At 31.8% G+C, this 17,266-nt stretch overlaps 1 protein-coding gene and 1 long non-coding RNA gene across 5 annotated transcripts in view; one reads left to right on the forward strand and one right to left on the reverse strand.

Moving 5' to 3' along the window:
- Positions 1-782, reverse strand: part of LOC134695509 (microfibril-associated glycoprotein 4-like) — a 15,136-nt gene extending 14,354 nt beyond the window's left edge. For both annotated transcript variants that reach the window (XM_063556786.1, XM_063556785.1), the window contains exon 1: positions 567-782. The gene's annotated coding sequence lies outside the window, so the exon portion shown is untranslated. The remainder of the gene's footprint in view (positions 1-566) is intronic.
- The window catches only part of LOC134695514 (uncharacterized), an 18,301-nt gene extending 1,558 nt beyond the window's left edge, over positions 1-16,743 (forward strand). For 2 of the 3 annotated variants that reach the window (XR_010102784.1, XR_010102782.1), the window contains exons 3-5: positions 8,490-8,590; positions 9,353-9,461; positions 13,326-16,743. This is a non-coding gene — a long non-coding RNA (uncharacterized LOC134695514). Of the gene's footprint in view, positions 1-5,648; positions 7,103-8,489; positions 8,591-9,352; positions 9,462-13,325 lie in introns of those variants that run through there. The other variant, XR_010102783.1, reaches the window with a different exon arrangement.
- Positions 16,744-17,266: the final 523 nt, after the last annotated feature.

Here is a 17,266-nt window from a genome sequence, read left to right on the forward strand (position 1 = left end):
GTTAAAAGTACAAAAAAAGCCACACAGAGGGATGTTATTTGGATGGACAGTTGTCTCATTGTCAATCATACCATATCTTCCTATATCTATATGTGTGGCATTTGTGCACAGTCGCCTTTTATCGTGACATCAACATGTGTTTTCAGAAGGAAGCAAGAAAATTTAGGTCGCAATTTAGGAGGGACATTTGGAGGTAGAATTTGGCCCCAAATTTTCGTCATTTCTATGGGAGTGAACAGTGCGGCAGCAACTTTTCATATATTCATAAGAGTCGAAGTTCCTTCAGACATATGTAAAAAACAAGAAGATCAAAGAAGATAATTCAATTTCACTTTCATATGTATTGTTCTTTTCATTAACACTAGACTCTAGAATGTTCTGATTAGATTATATTAATATATTCCCGAGAACATGCAGAACTAGAAATTAAAAGAACAAGAGAAACAGCTTCCTCTGCCTTATTGTTAGACCTTTACCTCGAATTTACATGAGCGGTCATTTCACATGTCTCTGAATCTATGACAAACTAGAGGTTTTTAATTTTTAAATTATAAGTTTTTACCTACCTTAGTAGCAATATACCAACTTCTCCTGTATATGTGATACACATTTCTCAACTGATTCGATATTCATATTAAATTTTGCATATGCTCCTTGGACTTTGTAAACAGTCACCAGTATCTTAGCAGAAGCTTGACAAAGTCTTTGTCTCAAATAAAAGAAAAATCAAGGTTTAGCCACACACACGTAAAAGAGAAATGGTAAGGTTCAAAAGAAAAACATTTTAAAATTGTCTCAGGTCGTCCATTTTAGTAAAGAAAATTTGACTGTTTTTCGACAGGCAAAAATCTCAAATGCTGCGTGTAAGTTACTACGACATATATTCCAAGTGAAAACAAATTAATAAAACGTTTAATAAAAACTAAATCAAAATTAAAAACCAATTGTTCAGAGAACAATTGAAGGTCTTTCCACCAAAACAATGTATTTTAATATGAAAGGTGTAAAAATAGGTTTAAAATGTCATTTCAATCGTCAAATGATAGCTTACTGTACGCTGATTCCAAAAATATATGGTTTCTAAACAATATTTTTTTTAGATAAGGGAGATAATTTCTTACTTCCGGTTTGAAAAACTCTATTTCCGATAATATTTGACTATTTACTTGACACTGATTCCAAAAATATCTTGTTTTTTATACTTTTATGTAATAAAGTACAATAAATAGCTACTTCCGGTTTACACAAGGTCACTTCCGGTTGTTTTTTTAAGTTTAAATGGTTTGATACCGTTTGTCAAAAAGTCTCATGACTTTATTATGTATACAGATGGGGTAAAAGCAAAGGTCAAAATCTAGAACGTCAAATTAAGCTATGACCTTGTGATCAATTTCAAGGTCATTAACCAAGAACCTCAAATCAAAAGACCATAGGTCTTAATTATGTTTAGTTAATGAGTTATATCACCATACGCGTATTTTTAAATACCAAAGGGGAGAAAACTCCCTTTCACATTCAACGTACCCTTGCAATCAAAATTTACGTGTTACGACATGTCACAACAAACGATTTAGAAAAAATAATTTGTCGATATCTTAAACGTTTTTTGGAAATGAGTGGAAATGAGCCATATTCAAAAATTAGAATATGACCTTGACCTTTGACCTTGACCCAATTTTCATTTTTTTGGACCAAGGACCTCAAATCAAAAGATCCTAGGTCTCTATCAATTATGGTTTACCAGTTAGAAATGCAATTCACTTATATCAAATGAATAAGGGGAAATAACTCTCGTATGGAGCATTCATATCACTTCGGTCAAAATAGAACAAATCATGCAAAGGATATAACGAGCAATTTTGTAAAATAAATTTGTCATAATATTTTACGTTTGCGAAGGAGTTGCGCTCACAAGGAAAACAGTGTTTGGGGAGATTACTCCTACAAAGAAAAGTTTTCGGTTACGCAGGGTAAATTTCAAAAGCGCATCAATTGTTCGATATCATATACCAAATATCTAAGCGACATATTGCAAAACAAATGTTTATCGCAAGAACAAAATTAGGCGGAAGAAAAAAAAATAAAATTCAGAGAACAATTGAAGGTCTTTCCATCCTTTTTGATATGAAAAGTTGTGAAACTAAGTTTAAAATGTCATTTCAATTGTCAAATGATAGCTCCTAGTAAGCTGATTCCAAAAATATATTGTTTCCATACATTTTTTTTTAAATAAGGGAGATAATTTGTTACTTCCGGTTTGAAAAATGTTACTTCCGATTATATTTAAATATTTACTTGAAACCGATTCCAAAAATATCTGGTTCTATATACTTTTATCTTAATAAAGTACAAAAAATAGCTACTTCCGGTTTACAAAAGGTCACGTCCGGTTGTTTTTTTTCAAGGTTAAATGGCTTGATACCTTTTTCTAAAAGTTGTATATCTTTATCATGTATACATATAGAATAAAAGCAAAGGTCAAAATATAGAACGTCAAATTAAGCTATGACCTTGAGATCAATTTCAAGGTCATAAACCAAGGACCTCAAATCAAAAGACCATAGGTCTTAATTATATTTAGTTAATGAGTTATATCACCAAACGTGTATTTTTTAATACAAGAGGGGAGAAAACTCCCTTTTACATTCAACGTACGCTTGCAATCAAAATTTACATCTTACGACATGTCGCAACTAACAATTTAGTAAAAATAATTTGTTGATATCTTATACAGTCTTTGGATATAAGTGAAAATAAGCCAAATTCAAATATTAGATTATGACCTTGACCTTTGACCTTGACCTAATTTTCATTTTTTGGGACCAAGGACCTCAAATCAAAAGATCCTAGGTCTCTATCACTTATGGTTTATAAGATAGAAATTCATATCACTTATATCAGATGCATAAGGGGAAATAACTCTCATATGGAGCGGTCATATCGCTTCGGTCAAAATAGGACAATTCATGCGAAGGATATAACGAGCAATTTTGTAAAATAAATTTGTCATAATCTTTTACGGTTGCGAAGGAGATGCGCTAACAAGGAAAACAGTGTTTGGGGAGATAACTCCTACATAGAAAAGTATTTGTTTACGCAGGGTAAATTTCAAAAGCGCATAAACTGTTCGATATCATATACAAAATATCTAAGCGACATATTGCGAAACAAATGTTTATCGCAAGAACAAAATTAGGCGGCAGAAAAAAAAAAAAAAAATTAAAAACCAATTGTTCAGAGAACAATTGAAGGTCTTTCCATCAAAACAATGTATTTTGATATGAAAAGTTGAGAAACTAAGTTTAAAATGTCATTTCAATCGTCAAATGATAGCTCCTAGTAAGCTGATTCCAAAAATATATTGTTTCCATACATTTTTTTTAAATAAGGGAGATAATTTGTTACTTCCGGTTTGAAAAATGTTACTTCCGATTATATTTGAATATTTACTTGACACTGATTCCAAAAATATCTGGTTCTATATACTTTTATATTAATAAAGTACAAAAAATAGCTATTTCCGGTTTACAAAAGGTCACTTCCGGTTGTTTTTTACAAGGTTAAATGGTTTGATACCTTTTTCTAAAAGTTGTATATCTTTATCATGTATACATATAGAATAAAAGCAAAGGTCAAAATCTAGAACGTCAAATTAAGCTATGACCTTGAGATCAATTTCAAGGTCATAAACCAAGGACCTCAAATCAAAAGACCATAGGTCTTTATTATATTTAGTTAATGAGTTATATCACCAAACGCGTATTTTTAAATACAAGAGGGGAGAAAACTCCCTTTCACATTCAACGTACGCTTGCAATCAAAATTTACATCTTACGACATGTCGCAACTAACAATTTAGTAAAAATAATTTGTTGATATCTTATACAGTCTTTGGATATAAGTGAAAATAAGCCAAATTCAAATATTAAAATATGACCTTGACCTTTGACCTTGACCTAATTTTCATTTTTTGGGACCAAGGACCTCAAATCAAAAGATCCTAGGTCTCTATCACTTATGGTTTATAAGATAGAAATTCATATCACTTATATCAGATGCATCAGGGGAAATAACTCTCATATGGAGCGGTCATATCGCTTCGGTCAAAATAGGACAAATCATGCGAAGGATATAACGAGCAATTTTGTAAAATAAATTTGTCATAATCTTTTACGAGTGCGAAGGAGATGCGCTAACAAGGAAAACAGTGTTTGGGGAGATAACTCCTACAAAGAAAAGTATTCGTTTACGCAGGGTAAATTTCAAAAGCGCATAAACTGTTCGATATCATATACCAAATATCTAAGCGACATATTGCGAAACAAATGTTTATCGCAAGAACAAAATTAGGCGGAAGAAAAAAAAAAAAATAATCAGAAGAAAAACAATAGGTCTTTCCACAGAAAAGTGGAAAGACCTAATAATACTACATGGGGGTCCTTCGGGTACTCCCACCCAGGGGCACCAACAGGTTATATTTATATACAAATCTTTGATTGTTCTTAGTTCAGTTTATTGATGATACAAATGAGTATATAACAGCAAAAGAAAGTGTTTCTCAAAACGATGCCGAATGTGTCTATAAACAATTCAGGAGAATTTTGTTACTGTTGAGATAACGTCAAGACATCTTTAAGACCTCCAGAACGTGTCAATATATATTCAAACAGCTTTAAGACTGTCAGGAATTTGTGAAGACATATTCAGGTATTATTATGAATGTCAAGAATATGTCAAACAAATCGAGATAATTTAAGACAATCAAGAATTGGGTACTTCTGTCAAGACACTTGTCAAGAAAAAAACAAGAACCTTATTAGACAAATTCATACTGTGTTAAGAATATTTGAAAATAGTTCAGATAAAGAATGCCGAGTAAAAAATCCTGCTAATTCAGACCAAAATTGTTTTTCTCAGACTTTGTTGACATTTATAGTGGTGTTAACATTATGTCCGCTTTTGGATTGCAATGCGTGTTACGATTTTAAGAATGTCTACGTTGATGTTCAGCATTTGCTTTCCCGTTATAACGAAACTCCAGTAAACTGTTATATAAATGGATCTAGCTATATAAACACGATAAAAAAAAATTGAACCCACCAGTTTAATAGTAGGGATGTTTTTCATTCGTTTTATTTTATTGGTTGATAACATCGAACGTTTGATTGTGTCATGTGTTATGAACTTCCTCCTTTGTAAATTTACGTTTTACTTTTATTTGAACGATGTCTTTTAAGATAAATAACAAAACAAATAACCATAGTCATTAAATTTGTTTATATTCTTCCTTTTAGATACCGATTGTATATGTTTTAAGTAGTTTATATTCACACAAGATTATATGGCAAACACAAAGAAAGATAAAATACAATTATTAAGTGCATCTGTTTTAAAAATCTTTATTATGATTCGCAGATGTCATTGTTTATTTTCGCGTCTATAGTGTAACCAGATTTTTTTCGTATCCTAACGTGTTGTTCGTTTTATATCAGGTTTGATGATCAAATTCTATTACGACGTAAACTTTCTTAATTGCTTCCCTCTAGAAAGACATGTTGATGTCACGATAAAAAGCGACCGTGCACAAATGCCACACATATCGATATAGGAAGATGTGGTATGAGTACCAATGAGACAACTGTCCATCCAAATAACAATTAATATACATACATAGAGAGGGTTTTTTCTGAAGATTATTGAAAATGAAAAAAAAAATCAGGCATGTGTGCAAAAAAATCAGATTTAACTCTCATAGGTTTTCTAAACAACTGAAATTTTAAATCAAAATTTATTAAAAGACCTTTGTAGCCATTGCTTGTAAGATATTACATTGTATACATCTAGCAATAACATATCGTTTATCGCGATCGCTCAATACAGTCGTTTATAGAATGAATGATTTTTGTATTTAGATAGACAACTGAATTGAATAGTGCAAATGGAAGGCAATTCATAAACACAGAACTAAAAGGATTTCACAATTACTTATGAAATGTTTTAATGTTATAAGGTTCAAGTTTGGTAATATTGTCAACCATTTGTGTACAGTCTTTTTTTTTTAACCTTAAGTACAGTTCTTCCTAAGGACCATGCAAATTTAAAAAAATATGATACAAGATGTTCTGTAATTTCATTATATGTATACATTTTTTTGAAGAAGAAATATAAAAATTAATATATTAAAAATTGTACTGCAATAAAAATGCACAACACCTACTTTTTTACATGAGATTCCTTCATGGTATTTCAGCCATTTTCCCATAGGATTGTACAGTGAAATTTGAACTTAAATATTGCAGTTGATGGACAACCATATAATTCATATTTTAGTTGAATACATCTAAAATTAATCATTTTCATAATTTATGAAGAGAAAACCGTGTGATAATGTCTAAAAGTTCTTTTTTGTAAATGACCGTTTTGAAATTTGAATTTCCCTCCAAACAAATTTCCTCCAGTTACCTCCCTTTATCAAAAACGAAAATCAAACACCAATTTCTTATCTAAACTGATTTTCAGAACTATTTTATAGACTAATCAGTCATGATAATGTATTTTATGATAAAGCCAAAGAATTTATTAAAGTATAGGACCTGACAACAAATATGTAGCGGGTACATATTGTTTGGTTAGAGATTATTTGTTTACATTAGCAATCATGGCGGCAATTTAGAAAATCAACAAGCTGACAGCAGAAGATATGTTTCCCCGTTGTAATGTCGAGATATTTGTAAAAACTCAGTGTGGAACTTCCTCTCATTACCAAAATGAGTTGTCCCTTGTAAAACTGTTTGATTGAAATCGGGATATATCAGGTCATTTGCATTCCCTGAGACTACCAACTGGCGAAAATCAGACAAAATGTGACACCCAAACAGAGGGTCAGCTGATTTCAAGAAGGGCAGGTGTATTTGATTAGAATAAAAATCTAAGCATACATGTATGTCCGGAACATAGGTATGATTTAGGGATCTATTGGAGGCCCAGAACAACTTGCCAGTTCCCAGGTCATATTGGGAAGGAAAACCATTTCGAACAGTAACAAGTCCTATGAGTTATGGAATATGGTGTACACAGACACAGCTTGTTCATGCAGGATCAGGTATGAAATTTGGTAAAGTGCTAGTTCAAACATGAGACATCCAGGTGGACATAAATTTGGGGGTTGAGGGTCCCACAACATAAAACTGCAATGTTTACAATTAATATGATTATACCTTATGTTTACATTTTATCAGATACAAATTCAAATTCAAATATATTTTATTGCTAATCAAAGTGCCCACAAGGAGCAGAACATGTATTTTTTTTTTATTTGATGTCCAAACCTGAAGTCTAATCCTTGATTTACAGTTTTTCATGACATTTTTTTGTATAAGTCAGTCTGATGATTTATGAATGTTTTGTTCATCAAACTTGTTTAAAAAAATGTTATTCAAGTATCCTTAGGATCCTCTAGAGCGTTTTATGCAATAAAAAGGAGATATACATGTACATATATATGCCGGAATTGATTGGGAATTATGAAAAGGGGAGTTTTATTATCATTTTATCTTTTCTTCTGACATGTCTGAGTCTCCCCCTTCTACCATGGACATATGTACCTTGTCTGCCATCACATGTGTGAATCTATACATGTGGAGGTATTTGGTTGAGGTACAAATGACAACTAACAATTGGCACATGCCCATCCCCATAAATTGGGGTATGATGTTAAATTTATCGTTTCATATTTTCTCAAAACAGACTTACAAATGTACAAGGTACATGTAGCATGATGAAAATGTCCTTGTTATATTAGTAAAATGCTGTTCTCAAGTCAAGTGAAATTTGTTTATAAGTACATTTTACGTGAACGTTGTGTACATACAGAAATAAAAAAACAACAATTCTGATGTGATTTTAAAACAGACATACAAAAAAATCTCCAACAATAATAAAAAGTTGAATAGTATTCGTTTAATTGTATGTATACACACTCCTTATACATGTTATAATATAACTTACGTCTTCAATTTTTTTTTATTATGGAATGAATGGCAAAGTAAGGAAGTATTTGTATAATGTGTTCCTGAGGTTAATACAATGTACTAAAACAAAAGAAATATTTTCGTTACTGTGTCAGGTCTAAATCAACCATGCCTGCTTGGTTAGTATGTACATGTACATGTATATACATGTATATACGCTGTACCGATAATACACCATGATTATATTATTGAACATGGAAACAAAGAGTTTAAGAGCACACACATACACTTTTAATGTTTTGCACTTTAAAAAGCTCACACAACATAAAAACCTAGCACACTAAAAGTATAGCAGTTGTGCAACAATTCTATACATATATACACATGTACATGGAATAAGAAGCACAATATTTTCTTTTATTGGGTGAACATTATTTAATAACTTTTTATTGCCTATTAATTTAGATTCATGTACAGTGAACATGTCAATGCTATTCACAATTCAAATTTGCTTTTCAGGAATATGCAGAAAATGTAAAGATGTTTTCAAGGAGGTTGTACCAGACATTACTGTATACCAGACAGGTTAAGACAGTATCACAGATAGTAATGACAGTAAGGTAAACAAAATACCAACCTCAAAGTCTTTTTGTGCTCAGATTTATTGTATCATCATTCATGTAACCTGAGTATAAAAATTATAAAAAAAGACACATTTTTTTATTTCCTTCATGTCCTTTAACTTTAGTAAGCATGTTTAAATTATAAATATGAGCTAAGGCCTAAATTGACCCTAAATTATTTAAATCTTTCTTGGCTTAACACCCTTTTATACTTATATGGTATACTATTTGTATTTTTTTCCCATTGAAAGTACATTCAATACACATTTAAGAATTAAACTTTACAAAGTTAGAATTGCTGAAAAATATTACATCTTAAAGTACATGTACACTTTCATTGGAAAACCTTAATTTTTTAGCACTGACTCATATAAATTTGACCTTTGAATAATTCTGATAAGTCTGATAAATCAAATAAATATTCTATTGCTTTGAATACATGATATTTTATATATTTAGGCATTTAAAAAGTATTTTTTTGCAATATTTTGATTTTTTAAGCCTTTTTAATTGCAAATAACTCGGACCATGTAAATGTATATTTATGTGATATTGTATTAAAATTCCGTACAATACACTATTTTTTAAAACTCATTTCAATGTGGTCCTTAATGAAAATTTTAACCTGAATAAGTATATGTCCTTGTTACTGTAATTATTTATTATATTCTAGATACATATATGCCATTTTCTTTTCAAGGCAAATTTAAAACAATTAAAATTTGTTACAATGATTCTATGCTTAATGTATATTTATAGAAAGAAGAGGCAGATGAAGAATATAGTTTTTACTTTACCAGTGACAGTTCCAACAATTTTTACTATTTGAGAACAGGGAACAAATGTATAATACCACAATGAGTTTGATGTGAGTGAAACTTTTTTCAAGAAAATTATAAATTTGGTTAATAGATAATATGAACTCTGAATGATCTAATCAAAGTGTCAATTAGCATGAATAGTAATTACGTCCATCTGTAACATAAACAGGTCACATTGACCTACAGGTATATTGCTCACATAAAATGATTTTGGTTAAAGTCCATATCTCAGCAACTACAACATGTACAAGTCATAGGGGAATAATCTTGGGACTGTGGTAGGATTGCAAATGAAACTACTCTCTACAAAAGACCAAAGTGACACAGAAATTAACATCTATAGGTAACTGTACTGCCTTTAACACCGTACTGCCTTTAACAATGAGCAAAACCCATACCACATAGTCAGCTACAATGTATAAAAGACAATGTAAAACAGTTCAAACGAGAAAACTAACATGTACATTTAGGTTAAGGTTATCACAGTCAAGGCGTTAGCCATTGTTTTTTTATTCATATTTAGTAAACATACATGTATCAAAATTAAAAAATAATTATGTATAAAAAAGAAGATGTGGTATGATTGCCAATGAGACAACTATCCACAAAAGACCAAAATGACACAAACATTAACAATTATAGGTCACCGTACGGCCTTCAACAATCATGAGCAAAGCCCATACCGCATATAGTCAGCTATAAAAGGCCCCGATAAGACAATGTAAAACAATTCAAGCGAGAAAAAAAACGGCCTTATGTAAAAAAATGAAAGAAAAACAAATATGTAACACATAAACAAACGACAACCACTGAATTACAGGCTCCTGACTTGGGACAGGCACATGCATAAATGTGAGCAGACACGACATATCCAGGCTTATGGAGGTAGAACGTCATTGTGAGAAAAACGCCGTTAACTATATGTGACTAGGCATTTCCAGTCTTAGTAGGGTACATTGTCTTAAATTTGATTTTTGTATATTTATCTAGAATATTCCGAAACAAAACTCTCTGTCATGTTATTATGACATATTTGTTGTAATAGCAATGAAACGAGACATTTCGAATAACGGTATGAAAATGAGACTGTTCTATAACGACTTTTACTTATTGAAGGCACTAATTTATAAAACACAAAATTGTTGTATTTATTGGCTCTTAGTGATTTTTAAAAGCGTTTTTGAATAAAATTTCAAAGACTTAAATTTACTACAATTCAAACAATTCTTATCTCTATTTTAGAACATGTAATTGGAATAAAATTAGTTTAAAATTTGTCAAAGTAAGCTTTAAGAATTTATTATGCATGTCTCATAACATAGTATGCGACGCGTAACAGTCTATAAGTAAGTGTTCTCATATATTAATTTGATACGGTGCATTTATCATAAATATATTTCAGACTTCATTTATGAAAGAAAATCTATAGAGCAGAGCATTATTTGTTTGTTTGTAGCTCTATTATAGAACATGTAATTTAAACTTGTTGAAATAAAATTAGTTTAAAATTTGTCAAAGTAAGCTTTAAGAATTCCTTTTTTTAATTTAAATTTACTATGCAAAAGATGTCTCTATACATAGTATGCGACGCGTAACAGTTTATAAGTAGGTGTTCTCTTATATTCATTTGATACGGTACATTTATTATGGATATATTTCAGACTTCATTTATGAAAGGAAATCTATAGAGCAAAAATTAGATATTTGTTTGTATCAGTTTAAAATGTAGATTCAAATATTTTTCACTTCAAACGATAAAGTAAAACTTCTTAAAAACTTATGTATGATGTATAGTTCGGCGTCCGCAAAAGAGAAGCAAAGGAAGGTGTTTATCTCTTCTTCACAAATACGTATTTCATTGAATCTCGATATTTATCATGTTTATATTTTTTCTAACACTGACGTTCTACCTCCATAAGCCTGCAAATGTCATGGCGGGTCACAAATAATGTGGCGGGGTTAAACATGTTAGCAGGATCCCAACCCTCCCATAACCTGGGACAGTGGTATAACAGTACAACATAAGAATGAACTATAAAAATCAGTTGAAAAAGGCTTAACTCATCAGATAGACAAAAATAAAAGTGGACGTGGCCGGGTACTTATATTAATTAAGAATCACTTATAATTATGACCAAGATTTACTGAGATTATGAATACTTCTGAATTACTGAATGTACACCATTAAACATTTTAAATAAGTCTTCCAAACAAAGTTTTGATACTTATTGTTTTTGCTCAGTTTTTTTTTAATATTCTTCTTCTTCCTCCTCCACTTTAAAAATGAAATTGTCCCCAGCAGTTCTGTAAAACCGCTTGTCAGATTTTCTTAGAATTTTTAAAATGTTAGACTAGTATGTCTAGGGGAGCCATCAATCTTTCTTTTGTGCATTGGGGTTTATAAAGAGGTATTGGGGGGGGGGGGGCATACAAAAGGGAAGGGTTTGCTATAGAACCCTATGGGATTTGATTTTTTTTATTTTCAAATGACTATAACATGAAAACTGTAAGTGATAGACACACCTAGTCTCCAGAAATGATCAAAGGACAGGTTCCCCACCCCCTTCAATTTAGGATATACTATTATCTTGTAAACGGTCCAGATCCCCATCCCTAAACCATATATATTCATGTATGGGACAATAAAACAATGTAAATGAAATAATAGGAAAGTACCTGGGGGTCACCCCTCCCCCTCTTGTTTGAAAAATTGTAAACGGTTGAGATCCCCACCCTTAAACCATATATATTCCTGTATGGGACAATAAAACAATTTAAATAAAATAGAATGGAAATACCTGAGGGTCACCCCACCCCATCTCGTTTGTAAAAATTGTAAACAGTCGGGATCCTCACCCCTAAACCATATATATTTGTGTATGGGACAATAGAACAATTTAATGAAATAAAAGGGAAGTACCTGGGGGTCACCCTCCCCCTCTTGTTTGAAAAATTGTAAACGATTGAGATCCCCACCCCTAAACCATATATATTCAAGTATGGAACAATAAAACACTTTAAAAAAAATAGAAGGGAAGTACCTGGGGGGTCACCCTCTTGTTTGTAAAAATTGTAAACGGTTGAGATCCCCACCCCTAAACCCTATATATTCGTGTATGGGACAATAAAACAAATCAAATGAAATATAGGCGAAGTCCATGGGGGTCACCCCCAACCCTCAAGTTTGATAAATTGAAAATGGTCAAGATTCCTACCCCTAAACCATATTTATTCTTGTATAAGACAATAAAGCAAATCAAAGGATAATGAATAGTGAATTATGGGAGCTTTGTTTGGGAGACTTCCAGGGTTCTCATTAAGGCGAGTCCATGAGTCCTGGGCTCATCAAAATCTGTCTGGACTCGCCATTTTCAATAGTGATGAGTCCACAGATGCATCAAGATTGAAATATTTTGTATAAACTGAACACAGTTAAACACATATACATGTGTATCATCATTTTGTAGCAAAAGTGTAAAAGTAATCTGAATTCAATGTCATTTCATTTCTCTGTTAGGTCATGGAGACTAAAATATTTCATTATATTGCAATAAGATACTTTCTTCCTGGTGTTGGGCTCATCATGGCCAAAAATGGCGAGTCCCTGGACTCACCTTCAAAAATCCTTAGCGAGAACCCTGACTTAATAACAGCATCCTGTTACAATTACTTTTTGTTTTATTTCCTTTCAACAGGCAAACTTCTTTGATTTCATTAAAAAATGAAGAACAAAGAGTTTGTTCTAGAACAACTTCTTGCTAAGCTTGGAGTTCACTCTCGGGGACATTGCAGTTATGAGTTGTCCCCAGTGTGTGGAAATGTTTAAATAAAAGTTTATCTATAATTGCTCCCTGTTTTGTCTTCTTAAAAGATACTTTGCAAGCTATAGTGTAATAATACTTTATTTTTAGGACATACTAGAATGTACATCAGAGTGTACCCAAGCAACCAACTCTCAGACTTCCAACTGGAGTGACAATATCCAGACACCGCTTAGTGCAATTAATCAAGCTCTGAGTACTATTGGAAGAGGATCTGTTAGTCCACTAAAATTTCAGCTGTCAAAACCTTTAGATGATGTTAAGGAGAGTACACTCCGATATATCAAGAGGAAAGCAACAGAATCAATTGATGTGTTGTTAGATTCAATTGCACAATCTGAAGCAGCCTTGTTGATTAGAGATAGTCGGGATGAGGAAGGAAGAAAAATGTTTCAACCAGAAGAATACCTCCTTACATCACAGGTGGCCTCATACTTTTCTAGACTGGCTTTATTATCCAGGCAGAATCAGCTTTCAAGAAAAGAACAGGACAATTTTAATGATGAAGACTAGGCTGCTGTGTTGTCAGCCATTGAGGAAAATGAAGTTCGCCAAAACATTCTTCAAACACATTGACACATTTCTTATTTTAATGTATTTTTATTGTCAAGCCTGCAACTTTTGTTGCAGAAAGCTCGACATAGGGATAGTGATCCGGCGGCAGCGGATGCTACGGTGGCGGCGTTAGCTAACTTTTTAAAAGCTTTATATTTTAAATGGTGGAACACCTGGATGCTTCATACTTTGTATATAGATGCCTCATGTTACGAAGTTTCCGTCAGTCACATGTCAAATGTCCTTGACCTCATTTTTATGGTTCAGTCACCACTTGAAAAAAAAGTTCAGATTTTTTGTAATGTTGAATTCTCTTTTATTATAAGTAATAGGATGGCAATATTTGATATGTGCGTACCTTGCAAGGTCCTCATGTCCGTTAGACAGTTTTCACTTGACCTCGACCTCATTTCATGTATCAGTGAACAAGGTTAAGTTTTGGTGGTCAAGTCCATATATCAGATACTATAAGCAATAGGGCTAGTATATTCAGTGTATGGAAGGACTGTAAGTTGTACATGCCCAACTGGCAGGTGTCATCTCACCTTGACCTCATTTTCATGGTTCAGTGGTTATAGTTAAGTTTTTGTGTTTTGGTCTGTTTTTCTCATACTTTATGCATTAGATATACTATATTTGTTGTATGGAATGATTGTAAGGTGTACATGTCTAGCAGGCAGATGTCATCTGACCTTGACCTCATTTTCATGGTTCAGTGGTTAAAGTTAAGTTTTTGTGTTTTTGGTCTGTTTTTCTCATACTTTATGCAATAGATCTACTTTATTTGTTGTATGGAATGATTGTAATGTGTACATGTCTAGCAGGCAAATGTCACCTGACCTTGACCTCATTTTCATGGTTGAGTGGTCAAAGTTAAGTTTTTGAGTTTTGGTCTTTTTAACTAATACTATATGCCATAGCTCAACTATATTTGGTGTATGGACATATTTTATGATCCATATGTCAGTCGTGCAGGTTTAATTTGACCTTGACCTGAATTTCACGGTTCATTGCTCAGTGTCAAGTTTTTGTGTTTTGGTCTATTTTCATAAACTATAAGTAATAGGTCAACTATATTTGTTGTATGGAAGCATTGTTAGCTGTACATGTCACCCTGGCATGGTTCATCTGACTGTGACCTCATTTTCATGGTTCGTTGGTCTTTGTTTGGTTATTTTGGTTAATGTTTAGTTTATGTGACAGTTTTTAATAAAGCTTTATACTTAGGACTATCAACATAATATCAATAATTAGTAAAGAAGGCGAGACATTTCTGTGTGTGCACTCTTGTATAAGTTGTATGGACTTTTGTTTTGAGTTAATGGGTTGGGGGGGAGGGGGTTATACTGAACAAAAACATGAAAAGGGTTTAAAAATCAATCATTATCCCTTTTGAATGAAGTTTTGGATAAGATTAAATAGTTGTCTTTTGTTCATCCCAATTATAAAATTGAGAAAGGGAATGGTGAATATGTCAAAGCGACAACCACCCAACCATAGAGCAAACAACAGCCGAAGGCAACCAATGGGTCTTCAATGTAGCGAGAATTCCCGCACCCGTAGGTGTCCTTCAGCTGGTCCCTAAAAATATGCATAATAGTACAGTGATAATGGACGTCATGCATGATTTTCAATAAAGATAATATAAAAAATAAATCCCCTCTGAAACTATGTAACAGAATTTCATGAAACTTAATTAATAAGTAATAAGTAATAAGAACACAATAAAGATATGTGCATATAATAGGGTAATTTCAAACCCCTGAATTTTGTTCGGGGTTTAAGCTTTTTGAAAGTTCCATAAATCTTCCACTGAAACAACTTGTGAGCTCAAATCCTGAAACTCTGCTCAACTCCTGAAACAACTCAGGAGAATTTCATGAAACTTAGTAGTTAGTTAGGACACAGCTGTGCATATTATCTGAAAATTTTGATCCCATGAAATTCTTTGAAGATATATAGCTCTTTAAAAGTAAAAAAAGATATTCCACAAACAGTTTGACAGAGCAACCTCTTTGAAGCCATAGAACAGGTTTTGCCAAATTTGATGATTTGTTACAAAAATTATGTATATTGAATTAGCTTCCTGTGACTTATTGCAAAAGTAGTTTTTGTTGTCCAAATAAAACAATTGAATAGTGGAAAAGTTTCATTTCTACACGAAAAAGCATTCTGAAGACAACTTTTTCCCCAGTAAAGCTAGTAATTACAATGTATAGAAATAGATATAAATTCATGAATTTGGGACCATTTAAGGAATTGTCTAATAAGAAATTAAAAATGATTTACTTCAACACAAATATATATAAGTATATTATTAGTGTGCTCATTTCCAAGTAAAGACATACAAATTTGGCGGGAAATTAGATTTATCTGCATTTTCATTGCCATTGTATTGATAATTTCAGTCTTTCCATAGAGGATGGAAAACAGAGTTGTGTTATTTGGTAAATGATTTATTCAGATATATAAATTTAACTGAGAAATTTTGAAATTAATGTAAAAAAAAATCTGGTTTAGTGATCGATATAACCAAAGGATTTCCAAAAATCCAACCAAAAATTTATCAGCAACATCCTTTAATGTTATTAAAAGTGGGAAACATGATATATAATAACCTTCTTAGCATTGTCTGATCACTACTATTTTCATATTTGATTGTACATGATGTATAGTGTAATGAATACAATTCACAGTTAACCTCTTCAGAGGAATTGTAATTTTGATTTTTTTTCTGAAATATCGATTTTTTATCTACAAAATAAATTACTTTATGAGAAAAGTCACACGGTTTTTGTTATTTTTTCTTACAAACCAATATATGAACTGTATAATATTCAAAGAATTGTAGATGTACTGGCTCCATCAATTTTTTTTTAAGACGGTGAATTTCATGAAAATATAGCCAAATTGCTTTTTGAAAATCAACAGATATTAAAATCACCAAAGAGGTATAAAGGCAAATCTTTAGATATCATCTGTTTACTGGAATTTCATTCTTTTAAGTTGTTAAATGATATTATATCCCAAATCAGATTAATATTTGAGATATAAATTGATTTTTTTATGTTTAAAAAGTGATGAAAAACAAGATTTTTCAATGAAAAACAGCAATTTTTTGGATTTATGGTTTAAACACCGTTACCATGGCAACGATTTATTTGCAGATTTTTTTTTAATGATATATCATAATTTTACACTTAAATAGATATAAAAACCACATTTCTTACTTAATATTAAAACTTAATTATATCATCATTTGCTTGATTCTTAGGAAGACCTGTACTTAAATAGACATGGAATTGACTATGTCAGCTAAAGGAATTGCCATGATGCTCTTGGCATCACTCCATATCTGCCACGGAAAGATCTCAGCGACATGTATGTTTATAGATATTCTACTTACTGGTTATTTGTAATGCTTTTATATTCAGCTCAATATGATTCAAAGAATCTTCAGAAATGTGATACATGTT

This window comes from Mytilus trossulus, chromosome 13 (assembly GCF_036588685.1).
Source record: "Mytilus trossulus isolate FHL-02 chromosome 13, PNRI_Mtr1.1.1.hap1, whole genome shotgun sequence".
In the NCBI taxonomy this organism is placed as follows: Eukaryota; Metazoa; Mollusca; class Bivalvia; order Mytilida; family Mytilidae; genus Mytilus; species Mytilus trossulus.